This window comes from Electrophorus electricus, chromosome 9 (assembly GCF_013358815.1).
Source record: "Electrophorus electricus isolate fEleEle1 chromosome 9, fEleEle1.pri, whole genome shotgun sequence".
NCBI classification, from domain to species: domain Eukaryota; kingdom Metazoa; phylum Chordata; class Actinopteri; order Gymnotiformes; family Gymnotidae; genus Electrophorus; species Electrophorus electricus.
This window is the reverse complement of record NC_049543.1, coordinates 24,174,517-24,189,516: the sequence shown is the minus strand read 5'-3', so window position 1 is coordinate 24,189,516 and position 15,000 is coordinate 24,174,517. Positions and strand designations below refer to the sequence as shown.

The window sequence follows — 15,000 nt, the reverse complement described above, 5'->3', positions numbered from 1 at the left end:
TTGGCAATATTGTACAGTCATGCCACCATCACAACCCCCCAAACACACACACACACACACACACACACGCATACCTCCTCTGGCCCTGGGCTGTTTGTGGGTGCAGCTATCAGCACCGTGTACTCTGTGTGGAGCCTTCACGGCTGGTCTGCCATAGCAGTGTCAGGACAGAATGTGTGCCGAGGGCGAGGCCCCACTCAAGTGCAGTATTTGTTGTTTCCCAGCGTGCCGAGCGCATCCCACACTCGCTTACACGCACCTCCACATGCCCCCATGACCGTATCAGGAACGGCTGAAATGTCAATTTTTTAAAAAATAATTCATAATTCACTAATGGCTTTAAATCTTAAGAAATCTCAACTGTAGAAGGTGCTAATGAGAGCAGGAAGGGAAAGAAAGAGACAGAGGAAGAGAGGTGAAAAGCGGCGTGGCCTGAGCCGGACTCTTCCCCTCTCTGAGACAGAATTGGAGCCATGTGGCCTTGCTATGGCTGTGTTGAATAATTGACATAAATAGTTGCCCCAAGTGAAGTACAATTACCTGGAGATGTCAGCGGGCACACAGGTATGGCCTAATTGGGGTGCAGTGGGCTAGTCGCTGCTGATTGGATGCTAGCACCATGGCAGGTTTGAATATGTGAGCGGGGCAGAGGGGCACTATGGCAGTGGCCCCAGGGGAAGGACCCTCCATATGCATCATTAAAGCAGCGTATGACCAAGCCAAAGTGCAAACATCCTGGAGGCGCGTGTGTGTATGTGTGTGCGCGCACCGTGGTGCATGTGTGTGTGCATGCGATGCGATGCATGTATGTGTATGTGTGTGTGCGTGTGTGTCCGTGTGTGTGTGCGTGTGTGTCCGTGTGTGTGGCCCCCCGCCCAAACATACTCTTAAAAGATGACAGAGCCTGTTGCCAAAGCTACTCACCCCCCCCGCTATGCTGTCATCCAAGCACACGCAGACCAACTCTCTTCTCAAAGTTTACTTGCAAATTTCTGACATGACATGACATGGTGAATCAGAGTAGTGAGCGGGCACGCCGGCCTGCCTGGGGTGCGGGTGCCGTGCGTGGGCACCTGAGTCAGGTTGCTAGATTATGTCTCACACTCCTCTGCCCTGCAGCTCCGGGGCCCTGTGGCTCCATGCAGGCTGGGATGGAGCTAGACCCACCCAGCATTCATCAGTCGATACCAGGCCCCGGGCGCTGGGCCCAGGCTCACACGTAGCGCCTGGCCACGGCTAGTAATCACAATTGTCTGAAGAAGCTTCTCCTCCCTAAAAAGGAAGACTGGCACGGGGTGGCCAGGCTGCCTGACTAATATACATGAGTTTCTGCACAGGGAGGTAAGTGTTGCACTGAAGAAGAAAGCAAGGTAAGTAATGGGAATGAGAGAGAGAGAGGGGGGGGGGGGAGAGAGAGGGGGGGGGGGGGGTGAGAGAGGGGGGGAAGAGAGAGAGAGAGAGAGAGAGAGAGAGAGAGAGAGAGAGAGAGAGAGAGCAAACTCCAAGCTGTCATATGATTTTTTTTCCTTTGGACTTTTACAAAAGAAATAGATTTTTTGAGCATTCAAGTGCGTTCTAATGTGGAGGGTGTATGATGAAGTCTTTTATGCAGCTACCAACTGACTTTCTTATCGTCCGAAGCACTCAGACGCCGAGCTTGTTGACACATTTCTACTGCAGAGTTGGAGAAGGCGAGGAAACATGTTCAGGACTATCAAAACTCTCCACTGTGGCCTCTGAACCATGCTATACATTTCACCTGGTATTCCCTTAAAAGGGGATGGATGTGAGATTTTTGCACTGAAAATGTATTTAACGTTCTTAATTAGTTTTACTAGGAGTACAATTCCCAACAACTTTTTGAATAATAATAACACGTCAATCAAATGTGAATGCATCACTGTTTGGGTGGTGTATTACACTTCCAAATATATGACAGTTATACATGACAGTTCCAAATGGTGAATAATGGGTAACTTAAAACAAATAAATAATATTTATAGGACAGCCTTTTCCACCTTAGGAAGTGTGCAAAGCTTAGACATATACTATCATTACATGGTTCAGAAAAGCTAGTCCATGCATCACTTCCAGAGCACCTTACTATATGCCTCTACCAGCTAGTACAAACCAGCCTCCAGTTCATTCAAAGTGCAGCAACCAGAGTTCTTACTAGAACTAGAAATGTTTATATTTTATATCACTCCTATCTACTCCTACCTACACTGCACTGTGGCTCCTCCCACCCCCCACCCTTTCCCTTTCTGTGGCTCCACCCACTTCCACCCCCTCCTACCCACTTCTCCACCCCCATGGTTTCATTCCCTCCTCGAACATCGAGGCTCTAGGCTGACTGGAAAGCTGTTTCGCAGTCGATCCTACGCTGGATGGGTTGTGGACATACTCCTTGAACTCAAACTAGGACTTTTCGGAACCCAGACTGGGTGCCAACCCAGAGCCTCCTGTTGAGCTCACATTCTTCTCAAGGTTTCTTCCTCGCTAAGGTTTCTTAGCAAGTTTTCTTTTGCGACTGTCACTGCTCTCAGTGGGAGCACAGACCCTGACATCTGTAAAGGTCCTGTTGTTAAAAGCGCTATATAAATAAATGACTTTGACTTTAACAAACATGTATATAATGCAGCTAATACTGTACATGGAAAGAAAAAGTGTTTTGCACAGTAATTGAACTACAGACACGTTCATAAAAGGTCAAAGCCCAAGAAGCAACCATTGCTTAGTTTGTTTAACCACATTTCATTAGCTATCAGCGGCTATGGTCAGAAACAGGATTAACCAATCATCCAGCTAGCTGCACTAGCGATGGACGCTCAGGCACATACACTTATGAATTAAATACATTTTTAAAAGTCTGTGAATTCTTTAGTTCAGTTGGGACAAATAAATCAAAAACAATAGATCCACCATAAATGTATTTGATTTCCTACACCTAATAATTTATTTTATAATAACGGCAGTATTAGCTGTGACTAAATCACGCCTTAAATAATTAAATAGCACTGAACACTATAAGTGCTTCTAATTCGTGTTTAATACTGCACTGTATTTTGATCTCCTGGCTATGCCCTGGTCTTTGTTAGTGTGGAACCTGGGATGCTAACCCGGAATGGCAGTGGTCTTGCTTGTCCTGCTCCTGAATTAGAAGGACCTGTTGGAGTCTAGGCACTGGCTGGCCAGATTCCCCTGCCAGGTTCCTTGATATGTGATGGCATTAAGTTTAAAAAAGCCTTGAAGTGTTTGGTTAAAACAGGACTGTTGACATCGCGGACCCAGATGTTTGGCTATGGCACTCTAACCTGTCGCACATCGGCAGCAGCCACTAACTGATAAGAGTTCCGAATTTAAATGTCTGATTATTCTCAGAGTGTTGTCAACACATCTCCCTTTTCTGCTCAAACATGCTAGATTAAGGACACCCGGAGCCTTCTCCATTTCAGTGGTCTAGAAGTCATTTCCTTTCACTAAGACATGGATGTTTTTGCTAAGGATACCGTACGGCTTTCCCTGTACGTGTTGCTTAAAAAAAAGGAGGAAAACACACCAAATGGCTGGAGTGAGTCATCAGGAGAGAGAAAGAGAGAGAGAGAGAAAGTGTGTGAGAAAGGCTAGCTGGCTCGCCCGACTGGTCTGGACTATTCCCTGCGCTGGGCCTCTGTGAAATGCATCATCCTGCCAGCACGGCATCGGCGGCAGTGTGCAGCCCGGCGAGGAGGCGCAGACACGACGCTAAGCATGCCCATCATCCCAGCCCTACCCACGTTTCCTCCCGCGAGGCACGTGGTTTGGCCATCTACGTGCAGTGGGAGGCCTTTCGTTTGTGGCCACGCCTGCGCACACCTGCACCTCGTTTCATCTGTGTGTGTTTAAACCCACGTCAGGGTGTGCAGTGTCGTTGGTCACTGTTGACGCAGCGTGTGGATGTAACGTAGTAAATGTTTGATGTACTGTTCTCTTTGCCAAAGTTAAACGTATCTGTGTTTCTTGTCCGTGTTTAATGTTAACTGTTTCTTGTTTGAATTAAGCGTGTGGAATTCTTGTGAGTGCCGTTAGTGTTTTATGTTTAAATGTTAATAAATGTGCGTCCCAGACGTTGGAGTTTGTGCGTCCTGCCCCTCGCCCTGCGGTGCTCGGGCCACCACGTGTTACACTGGTGCGGCCCGCCCGGTGATGACCCAGAAGGCACTAGTGCAGGCAGCGAGGCTGGTTCTTAGGATGATATAGAAACTAAACGGGAAACCTTTCTGAATCGGAATGCCAATGTCAGGACTCTTTTCTTTCCGCTAATGGAGGCTGTGGAGCGGGTGTAATCTACTTATACCAGGCAGACGCAAACCTCTCGGCTCTGTGAACGCTCTGTCCTGCCTTATCGCAAGTAAAGGTTCAGAACACGTGCGCCGACGTGAACTCGTCTCTCCGGCGCTGTGCCTGGCCCTCGCTTCATTGCTCATCCGCTCGTCTGACAGCAGCAGCGTGGAGCAGGGAAGAAGGCTGCAGGCGCCGTCATGGCACGGGGGACCTGCGTCCCTCCGCCGGACCGGTGCCGGCATGCCGGCCTATCTGTGCTCAATCTCCCCTGTGGAGTGATAGGTAGCGTGGCACGCAAAGCTCTGCAGGCCAGCGCTCTGGGTCCGCTCCCCTCCCACTACCTGCTGTGGGAAGACACAGAGACACAGAGTCTCCGTGGAAGCGCTAGCCTTGTTAGCTGTGATTTAACGACAAGATTTGTGTGACTGGGATCACAAACGTTTGTGGCAAACCAAGCCAGGTTGAAAATGTGTAGCTAGATACACACATGCAGATACACACACACACACACACAAACACACACAGTTCTAATAGCCCAGGATCCTGCTCCATCCTTCTACTCTGGAATTTTGTTCATGTGGGATACAGGGACTCACTTAAGGAGTCAGGAAGCGTCCGTGCCACTTTCCTCCTTCCCAGTCCCTTTGCCAAGAAGCTTATTGCCTGGGAAACCTGCCGCTTGGACTGTGGCATAATTAAGTGGCTCGCAATCAACTAGCTGATAAACAAAGCTGGAGCTAAAGTGAGTCAGAGGCAGCCAAGTAAATGAAAAGAGAAACCGAAGCCCCACCTCTGCTGTCTCTCCTGGAGGAGTCGGAAACCGCGAACCAGTGACCGAGGGAGGGCCGAGGGGGCATCGCCAGTACTGTCCAGACGGGAGGCACCAGAGGTGCTGTAAGTGCAAACCCTGCTCAAGTGAGGCCTGTTCAGGGTCTGTTCCCTCCATAGCATTTGTGTTTTGCTCTATCGTCTCCGCGCAGATCTGTGGCAGATTGGATATTGACTGCCGCATCAGTAATGAGAGCGGTCGCGCCGTCAAGCCCACGACTTATGCTTTCACTTAATTTCCTGTGGACAAGGATACTGAGATGTAAGAGGCAAACATCCCAGCAAATGACTTCATCATATCATAATATCAGCCTGTATAAACCTGAGAGAATGGAATTGATTAAATAAAAACCATACTTTATTAGGGACCATGAGAAAGAAAGAAAGAAAGAAAGAAAGAACAAAAGAACGAAAGAAAGAAATCCTGTCACTGCAGCTCAGAATTCCAATTTAGTTTAAAATTGGCCCTTTCAATGTACTCAAAACTTTAGGATTACTCATATAATAACTAAAAAAAGTTCTATTTAGCCAGTTCTATTTATCCCATCCTACGGCATTCCGTGTCAAACGTCAACAGCGTTGGGCTTTAACGGAAGTCTGGGCACAACGCGCCGGTCAGGCCGGCATATATAACAGCAATAAAGCTGGTCGTTATTTGAACGAATTATAAATATGATTTATTGTCTGAGGTGGAGTGTTTATGTCTGGGAGAAGGGAGCACGTGACTTCAATGGGCAACCAGAGACTCATTGCTAGCATATAAAACTTTACTGACTCAAACATAGGACATGGGAAGGTAATTGAAAACAATATAAACCATCCATAAAGGCTGGGCATGTTTGACTCCATGATCAGGGGTCAGTAAGGTGGGCAGCTTTATTGGTAATTCTAAGGCCAACTGGATCATCCAATCACAGAACAGATTATTAGGTAGGTCTGCACAATGTGGGATCAATCACTGGTGTCCAATATGTCAAACCTAAGTCATTTTATGCTGACACAGAATCACTCATGTCTCATTCATGTCAGAGCGTTATCCTCTCTAAAATATTACACGGCTCTGACCTCAGATCAGCCCGGAACAGAGCTTCCTTGGGGCGGTTATGGGAGAACCTGTGACGGAGGAGCGATCCGTGTCAGCAGAGAGCGACACTGCCGATCGATGGCACCGTCACGCCGTCCATCTTGCATCTGCCATCACGGTGAAGTGCAGGGGGTTGGCGCGAGGGAATCTGAAGTGCCTTCAGAGCCTAAGGCATAGCCAATGGATAACAGATCTTCTGCATTAAGAAGAATCCAACACCCCATGGGAGAAGCCTGGAGGCTGAGGAGCTATCACGCACACATCGAACACCCGGCGGAAGGCTACAGGCGGGGCAGGCGGGGCAAAGTTGTGCACATGGAGCACAGGTTGTGTTTTCATCTGTCCACGTGTTTAACAATGCCTGAACCACCTGGGAAATGAAAGGACGAATGTAGAGGTGTAGGATTTGGGGTAATCTAGTGTGAGGACTAGGGTATAGGCCCTGAGTCTGAGAAGGAAGCCATGTCGTTTGTTTGTTTGGCCTGATCTACGCTGCTCACCTAGCTGAGTGTGCACTCTTGGTGGAGGACTTGCTGAGGGGCTGGCATGTTGAGAGGAGAACAACGAGAATGGCAGTCCGTTCTACAAACCTCCTCTGTGGCCAGTGACGACATTTGTCATTACGTGACGTTGTTCCTCACAGCGACTTCCACTTGTGGGAAGTCGGGGGGTTGCGGAGCCGATCCGTGCCCAGCTGGGCCTGGGAATCTCTCCTTCCTTCAGAGCCTGCCACATCCACTTCCTTGTTCCCAAGTTAAACGCATATCCTTCTGAATCGAACCCACCCTGCAGGTACACCCCACCGCCTGCTGCATGAGATGACCCCAGATGGTCATTTTACAGGTGATCTACAGGTGTTCTACAGGTTTTCAACAGGTGATCTACAGATGATCTACAGGTGATCTACAGGTGATCTACACGTGATCTAATGGCCATCCATCACCTGCCCCGCACTGAACCTCTATTCCAGAGCTCAGCCTTACCACAGGTTAATCATATTGTATTTAGAGCTGAACCGACCACAACCACTGCTCCGAGAGGCCACATACTTTGAGGCCACATTGTATGCTACATTTTCAAGAACAAATCACAAAATGTTACATTTGTAAGACTGCGGTGATGCCCAGCAAATTTGTAACACCCAACATGTCGCTAAACTGAATGTGCAGAAGAGGACTGCTTAATGCTATCTTAATGTTAGTAATATAGTGACACATTCAAAGCTCTTTCTGAGTGGAGACCTTGTGCTGTGGCAGTGATAGATGGCCGACCATTCAGAGTAGTTTCAGAAGGGCACAATATCCATTAGCGCTGACATTTATGCACAGGGACTCCATCTCTCTCTCTGTCTGTCTGTCTGTCTGTCTGTCTGTCTTCATGTATGAACAGGTACACTTATACTTCTCCAGTATTAAAGGGCATATCATGTCAACACTTAATGTGTTAACACAACACAGGAATTGAAGATGAAAAGATAGAGATAGAAAGAAAGAGAGAGAGAAAGACTGAGAGAGAGATCTCACTCGAGGCAAGTTCATCATGGCTGTCAGTTCCACAAGAGATGATGCACACTTATTTCTGCATGTGTTTTGACATGAAGTAACCTCAGTGTCGGCCCTCACTCGAGACTCTGTATATCCTCCAGGACAAACAGTGCAGCGGTACAAGAAGCAGCGATCAGCCTAATATATATATGTATTTGCCACTCGGCTCGGCTCACTGCGAGTGGCAGGATTTGCTCCACTGCTTCAGCTCTGCCTACGCGAGTCTCAACCTTCCGCTAACGGCTCTCGATCTCGCGCGCCATCGCGCCAGGCGCTCTTGATTTACGAGCGCGGCGGATCACGCGGGGCGGAGACGCCAGCTCGCAGGGGTCCCGCGCCTCCTGCACGGAACTGGCGTCGAGGCCTCGATCAAAGTGGCCAAACTGTTGCAGGAATGTAGCAGGAGGGAGGAGGGGAAGGAGGCAGGATGACGTCTGGAGCCAACAGCCCGGCCGCTGCGCCGCTTGGACCGCCGCTTGGACCGACGCCAGAGGCGACGCTTGGACCGTCGTTTGGACCAACGCTTGGACCGATGCTTGGACTGCCGCTTGGACCGCCGCTTGTTTGGAGCGTTTCCTGATGCATGGGTCTGACAAATGGAGGCGCCATGACTGATCGTTAGCGTTGCGATCACTCAGCCGACAGCTCGACTTGCAAATCTTGCTTGGCTTATCAAGGCTTGCAGATGCCTGATAACCGAACATCATGTAAGCCCAACTGCAAGGCAAAACAAAACCAGTACAAAATAAAAAGCAAATGATGATTAATAATTCCTGTTCACTTCCATAATCATTTACAAGTTATTTGTCTTGTAGGCCTCAATGATAGCTATTAATTTAATCATGCAGACATCAGCAACACTTAAAGTTGTCCATTTAACCAGCAGACTTTTAGTCCACTTATAGCTATTTGTGTCTGCTGCAGAGACAGCGAGCACTGGCTAATTAGATGTCATTAGCATTTTAAGGCAAAAAGCAAGAATATGCAGGCCGGAATGCTAATGTGTCATTGAGGGACCTGCCGGGTAGAAGCGCGCTGTGTTTTATGAGACCTCAGAATGAAAGGGTGGGCAGAGGAACAAAGGCTGATGTGTGTGTGTGTGTGTGTGAGTGAGTGAGTGAGTGAGTGGGAAATACAGAGAGAGAGAGAGAGAGAGAGAGAGAGAGAGAGAGAGAGCATTTATGTGAACTACATGGATTATGTGAGCAAATGCATTCAAGAACAATGCAAACCACACACAGAACCACCTGGAGCAGCTCTAGTGATCAGAGCACTCAGGTTTGATTATACATCACTACTGCACCCCCCCCCCCCCCCCCCCCACACACACACACACACCAGTGGACTTCAGGGCACACAAAACAAAACAATACCATGCTCACTCCACTGGGCTCAACAGTCTGTCCAGGCGGGCCTGTGAGTGAGCCTTGCTATAGTTTTAGCTAATTAGCCTATTAAGTCGACAGATACAACATGTGCCCCAGCCTGCCAATGAACAGAGCCCTTCCACGCAAAAAAAACTTTACAGGCATTTTTCTTTTGATGCAGAAGAATAAACTAGAAATTTGGCACCCAGTTAATTTCTGAGGAAGGTTTAATTTAAAATAAAAACCCATCAGAATGCTTTTGGCAAAAAATATGTTTTTACCAAGACATTTGTGTCTGGAATCTTGTCACTGTTTCTGAGGTTGCTTGTGATCTGAAAACAGAAAAATGGTTAAAAGAATGAAATGAAAAAAAGAAAAAAACCTGAGTGGATACCGGTCCTTGTCCTGCGTGGACTAGATCAAAATAAATCTCTCTGCACTTTCCGTTCTCCCATTTAATATCGGTTCTGTGATTCATTTCCAGCTGCAGTGTGCACTGATATAGTCATAAATATCCATCTCATCTATCAATACAATTTTCTGCTTATTCTAATAAACTGGGTTTTTGATGCTCGAAAGCAAACTCAGATTAATGTTGTTTATGGTTTCCTTCTAACATAATTATTTATAATCCATCTAGATTGCTTTTTGATTTTGTACATTTATTTTCAGGGCAGGAAACATGAGAATGCTATTACACTGCCCTATGTCACTGGACGCGGTCTCGGTGGGCTGACCCATAGTGCCGTGCTCTCTGGACTCACACACACACACACACACACACAAAACAGCAGAGAGGAGCTTCTGTGTGTGATGCTGATGTAAAGGTGATGCGTGTGTGTTATCGTTTGGCTGGAGTGAGCTGTGATGGGAGGACTTTCTGCCAGCACCCTGGAGATAAAACTGAGACAGGGGAGTGCTGCACACAACATGGAGAGACACCCACACACACACACACACACAGAGTGAGAGAGAGGTTACACCAGTCCTGTGCACACCCACTCACATTAAAGAAATGAAACTGAAAGAAGAAGAGTGGAAAGATGAGAAAAGAAAGTGAGCACCCTTTTCTGGGCGTCATGCTCAGCCTGTCGCTGACGCCTACTCTGCTCGGATGCCGGAGGGGGTACGTGGTGTGGGGGGGGGGGGGGGTGTGGGGTATGTTGGGGGTTAGGAGGTCGGGGAGTGCGCGTCTAGGGACCACGCACGCAGGATAGAAACAGAGGTTTACATAATTGGCTGTGAGCAGCAATGCGTATCGTATTAGGATTATTCTCCATGGCAACGGCAGCCCTGCGCGCGATTCCTTCTCGTTAGGTTTTTTTTTTGTTGGGGGGGGGTGCTAGTTGTTCAACTTTGTTTCTTTCTTTCTCTGTCTGTCCCTCTAGAATTTGATCAGAGATGGTACATTAGAATGCCAAAAAATTGAGTGGCAGTGTTATGTGTGAATGTCTGTGTGTGGGGAGTGTTAGAAATGAGAGAGAGAGAGAGAGGGGAGGGGGGAGGGAGGAAGGCAGAGGGAATGATGGAGTGAGAGAAGGAGAGAGGGAGAGATTGACAAAAATGAGACGAGTGGGCAGAAACAGGCCACTGACTGCCCAACCTCCTGCAGCCTGGGGAACACGAGTGTCCAGCCTCCGTGTGGAAGATTCCAGAAACCTGCAGGACTTCAGAACTTTCTCTCTGCTTCATTCATCTTATGAGATGAATTGAGAAAGGAGGTCTGTAGGGTTCGGGCCCTCCCGCCCTGCCCTCCTGCCCCGCCTCCTGCCCCGCCCAGCCGCACGGTTAGGGCCTCAACAGTAGTCACCCAGTTCTCCCATCCACAAATCACACTCAGCCTGGGGAGAAAGTCTCAGGGACCCTGGCTAACCAGAGACCTGCTCACTGGAACAGGTGAAGGGGACTGAATGTGAATGAGGTCGGAAGACTTGGGAAGAGTCAGTTTGGGTGGATCCAGAACCATAACCATCTGGGCGTGGCAGGCAGGCTTAGCGAGTTGCTTATGTGAAATGCGGCAGACGTGCAGTAGTGAGACTGAGCTGAACTGGCTCTACACACACACACACACACACACACACACACACACACACAAACACTGGACGAGGGGTCTGCGAGTGTATTTCTCGCTGATCATCAAACAACCATGAATATGAGAAACACTTTTGAAATGGATGAACATTCCCATGGCGACAACCGTCCGCTGCCAGGAGATGAGAGCTATCTGCATGACAAGGAGCGTGTGGTGTGCCCGGAGGCGCGCACACACACACACACACACACACACACACACACACACACACACACACACACACACACACACACACGCACACACCCATGAAAGCCACTATTGCTTTAGACTGTGTGTGTTTTTGGAGCAGAGAGAGGGTCCTGCATGTCTGTATTATGCCTAGATGCCCTTTTAAAAGCAAAACAGGACCATCAACAAATAAACTGCCCCCGCGCCTCGACAGACATTCAGAGAAACCCACGTTGCTATAGCATGGATGCCGGAGCCCAATTCAATCCCGCACAGCTGCAAATAGGAAACTCTACAGATGGACATTCACAGGCTTGGAGGAGGAGGGCTTGTCCACCATGCATGTGGGGTTAAGTGGCACAGCGCTGAGTGATCACTGCCGGATGCGCTATGACCCATTCTCACACACACACACACACACACACACACACACACACACACACACACACACACACACACAAACTGTGGCACAAGTGCAGAAGTAAGCGGGTCTTATGCATCATAAAGTGTGAACTATGTTGGCATTAATTGAATTGGGTAAGTGTGAATGACTCTCACGCCCCAGAGGACTCGAGGGATGGACCGGATGGGTCACAGCGTGCGCATGCGTGTGTGTGTGTGTGTGTTTAGTTTTCACCATGTGGGGACGCAGTGTGCTAGGAATGCTAAACATTTGGTTGATCCCGATGGGAGGAAAATGTTTTTAACAAACAATGCAGCTCTAATTTGAAAAACTAAAGGTCTACATTGGATTTAGGGTTGAATGTAGGCGCAACTACCTTCCAGTACAGTAGCGTGCCAGCCCAACAGAAGACAATGCAATACAACTAGTGTCTGTGCATGTATGTGTGTGCATGTGTGTGCATGTGCATGCATGTGCATGTGCTTGCATGTATGCGCGTGCATGTGTGTGCATGTGCTGGCATGTATGTGCGTGCATGTGTGTGCATGTGCTTGCATGTATGCGCGTGCATGTGTGTGCATGTGCTGGCATGTATGTGCGTGCATGTGTGTGCATGTGTGTGCATGTGCGTGAATGTGCATGCACGTGTGTGCGTGTGCACAAGGATGCAGCATCCCTGTGGCATTCTTCAGACTCAAGGACAGAACCAGACCAAAAGTGGTAAATGGTGCCCTTCATCTGGCCCTGCTGCTTCTGCCATTGCCAAACAATGCTCGCTATGGCGACGTGACCTAGCAACCGAGTCGCTGTTCTCAGCCTGCTCAAAAAAGATAGAGCAAGGGATTAAAAAAAAAAAAAAAGACAGAGCCGAGGAAAAGCGTGTGTGTGTGTGCGCGTGTGTGCGAGTGCGTGTGTGTGTGTGTGTGTGTGTGTGTGTGTGTGAGTGTGTATTCGCCTCACACCACCACGAGAAGCTTCCACTTCACACACACTGCAATCCAAGGGATCCGTTTGGACAGAATTCCCCTCCTACAAACACGCCAGCTTGGCACCTAAATTCCCAATTTTCCAGCTTGGGTGGGGGGGAGGGGTATTATGAAAGTCTGTGCTAAAAGACTGTTAGAAGCTAAGAGAAGAGTACATTTAGAGTCATTCTGGGTGTCAAGTTCTTTAGTTGAGGGGGTGGGGCAGTCACAATAAGGAAACATCTTTGTTTGGAGGCTTTGTTTATGCCTTCATGCTAGATATGATTACACCCCCACCACACACACACACACACACACACACACACACACACACACACGCACACACACACACACACACACACACACACACAAACACACACACACACATACACACAAACACACACACAGTTGGCCACAGCAATAACACTGCATGAGCACTAAAGCATGGCATATATAATCCCCCCCAACATAACTACGTGCCAACTACAACAGTAATCCAACATAACTACACCAGACCAGATCTACTATAGAGGGAGGGCTATGTAAGACACCACTGTACGGGTATGTGTGTGTGTGTGTGTGTGTGTGTGTGTGTGTGTGTATAATAATAATAACTTTATTTATATATCACGTTTCGTACATTAGAAATATCCAAGAGGGCTTTACAGTATAAAATATAACAGAGAGAGAAGAGGAGAAATTCAGAAATAAAATCGATAAATAAAAAATACAACAAACGCAACAAAGAGATTATAGCTTTAAATATATACACGTTTATATGTACACTACATGGTATAAGTATTAAGTTATATATTACTAATAATAAGTATATACATAAATAATAGGTAACCCATGCCAGAGAAAAGGAAATAAACAAACAGGTAACCATACAATAAAAATAGCAATAAAATAAAATGATACACAAGTAAAAATAAGGGTTAACCAGTAAAATAAAAATGTTTTAGCTGTTTAATGTTTTAAATCCATGAAGGAAAGAGCCTGATGGATGCTTATTGGTAGTGCTTTCCAGATCTTTGGTGCGTAACATGCGTGGACTGTGGAGAAGGTTTGCAGTAGATGATCTTCAGGCATGATTTGGAGCGTAATCCATCAGGCACTCAGAGATATATGAGAGCGCCAGACCATTAAGAGATTTAAATAACCCAGAATAACATTTTACTGTAGATTCTAGATTCTAAAGGAAACAGGCAGCAAGTGCAATGATACTAAAACTGGTCAAATATGATCTTGTTTTCTGGTCCATGTTAATATTCTTATTGATGGAGATATGGTCTCATTCATGCTCTGTAGATGGAGATATGGTTTCACTCATGCTCTGTAGATGAAAATATGGTCTCACTCATGCTCTGTAGATGGAGATATGGTTTCACTCATGCTCTGTAGATGGAGATATGGTCTCACTCATGCTCTGTAGATGGAGATATGGTTTCACTCATGCTCTGTAGATGGAGATATGGTCTCACTCATGCTCTGTAGATGAAGATATGGTCTCACTCATGCTCTGTAGATGAAAATATGGTCTCACTCATGCTCTGTAGATGGAGATATGGTCTCAATCATGCTCTGTAGATGGAGATATGGTCTCACTCATGCTCTGTAGATGGAGATATGGTTTCACTCATGCTCTGTAGATGGAGATATGGTCTCACTCATGCTCTGTAGATGAAGATATGGTCTCACTCATGCTCTGTAGATGGAGATATGGTTTCACTCATGCTCTGAAGATGGAGATATAGTCTCACTCATGCTCTGTAGATGGAGATATGGTCTCACTCATGCTATTTAGAAGTAGATATGGTCTCACTCTGAAGCTCTCAATCATAAATGATAGAATGCAGATTTAGTAATATCAATTCATTAATATTTAATTGTTGATTGCCTAATTGCTGAATCAAGAGTCCAGAATGACACGAAGATTCCAAATTTGAGTGTTTGTATGTATAATGTTTTCTCTCACTGCCCATTACAATAGATAACAATGCAGCACACACAGATTACCAGTTTATGTACAGTGGTGACATTGTCCGGTGTTACGTATATATACCGCTGTGTATAATCCGCATAACTATGGAAACTGACTCCACGCTTCTGAATAATCCCAGTGGCAGCAAAGAGAATGAAAGTGGGCCGAGTACAGAGCCATTGTGATACACCACAGAGAACACCATGTTTATCAAAGGCATCTTCACCTGTAATTACAAAATA

At 47.1% G+C, this 15,000-nt stretch overlaps 1 protein-coding gene across 4 annotated transcripts in view; it reads right to left on the bottom strand.

Annotated features, from left to right (window-relative positions):
• Window positions 1-15,000, bottom strand: part of ctnna2 (catenin (cadherin-associated protein), alpha 2) — a 307,160-nt gene that overhangs the window by 21,512 nt on the left and 270,648 nt on the right. The window lies entirely within an intron of this gene.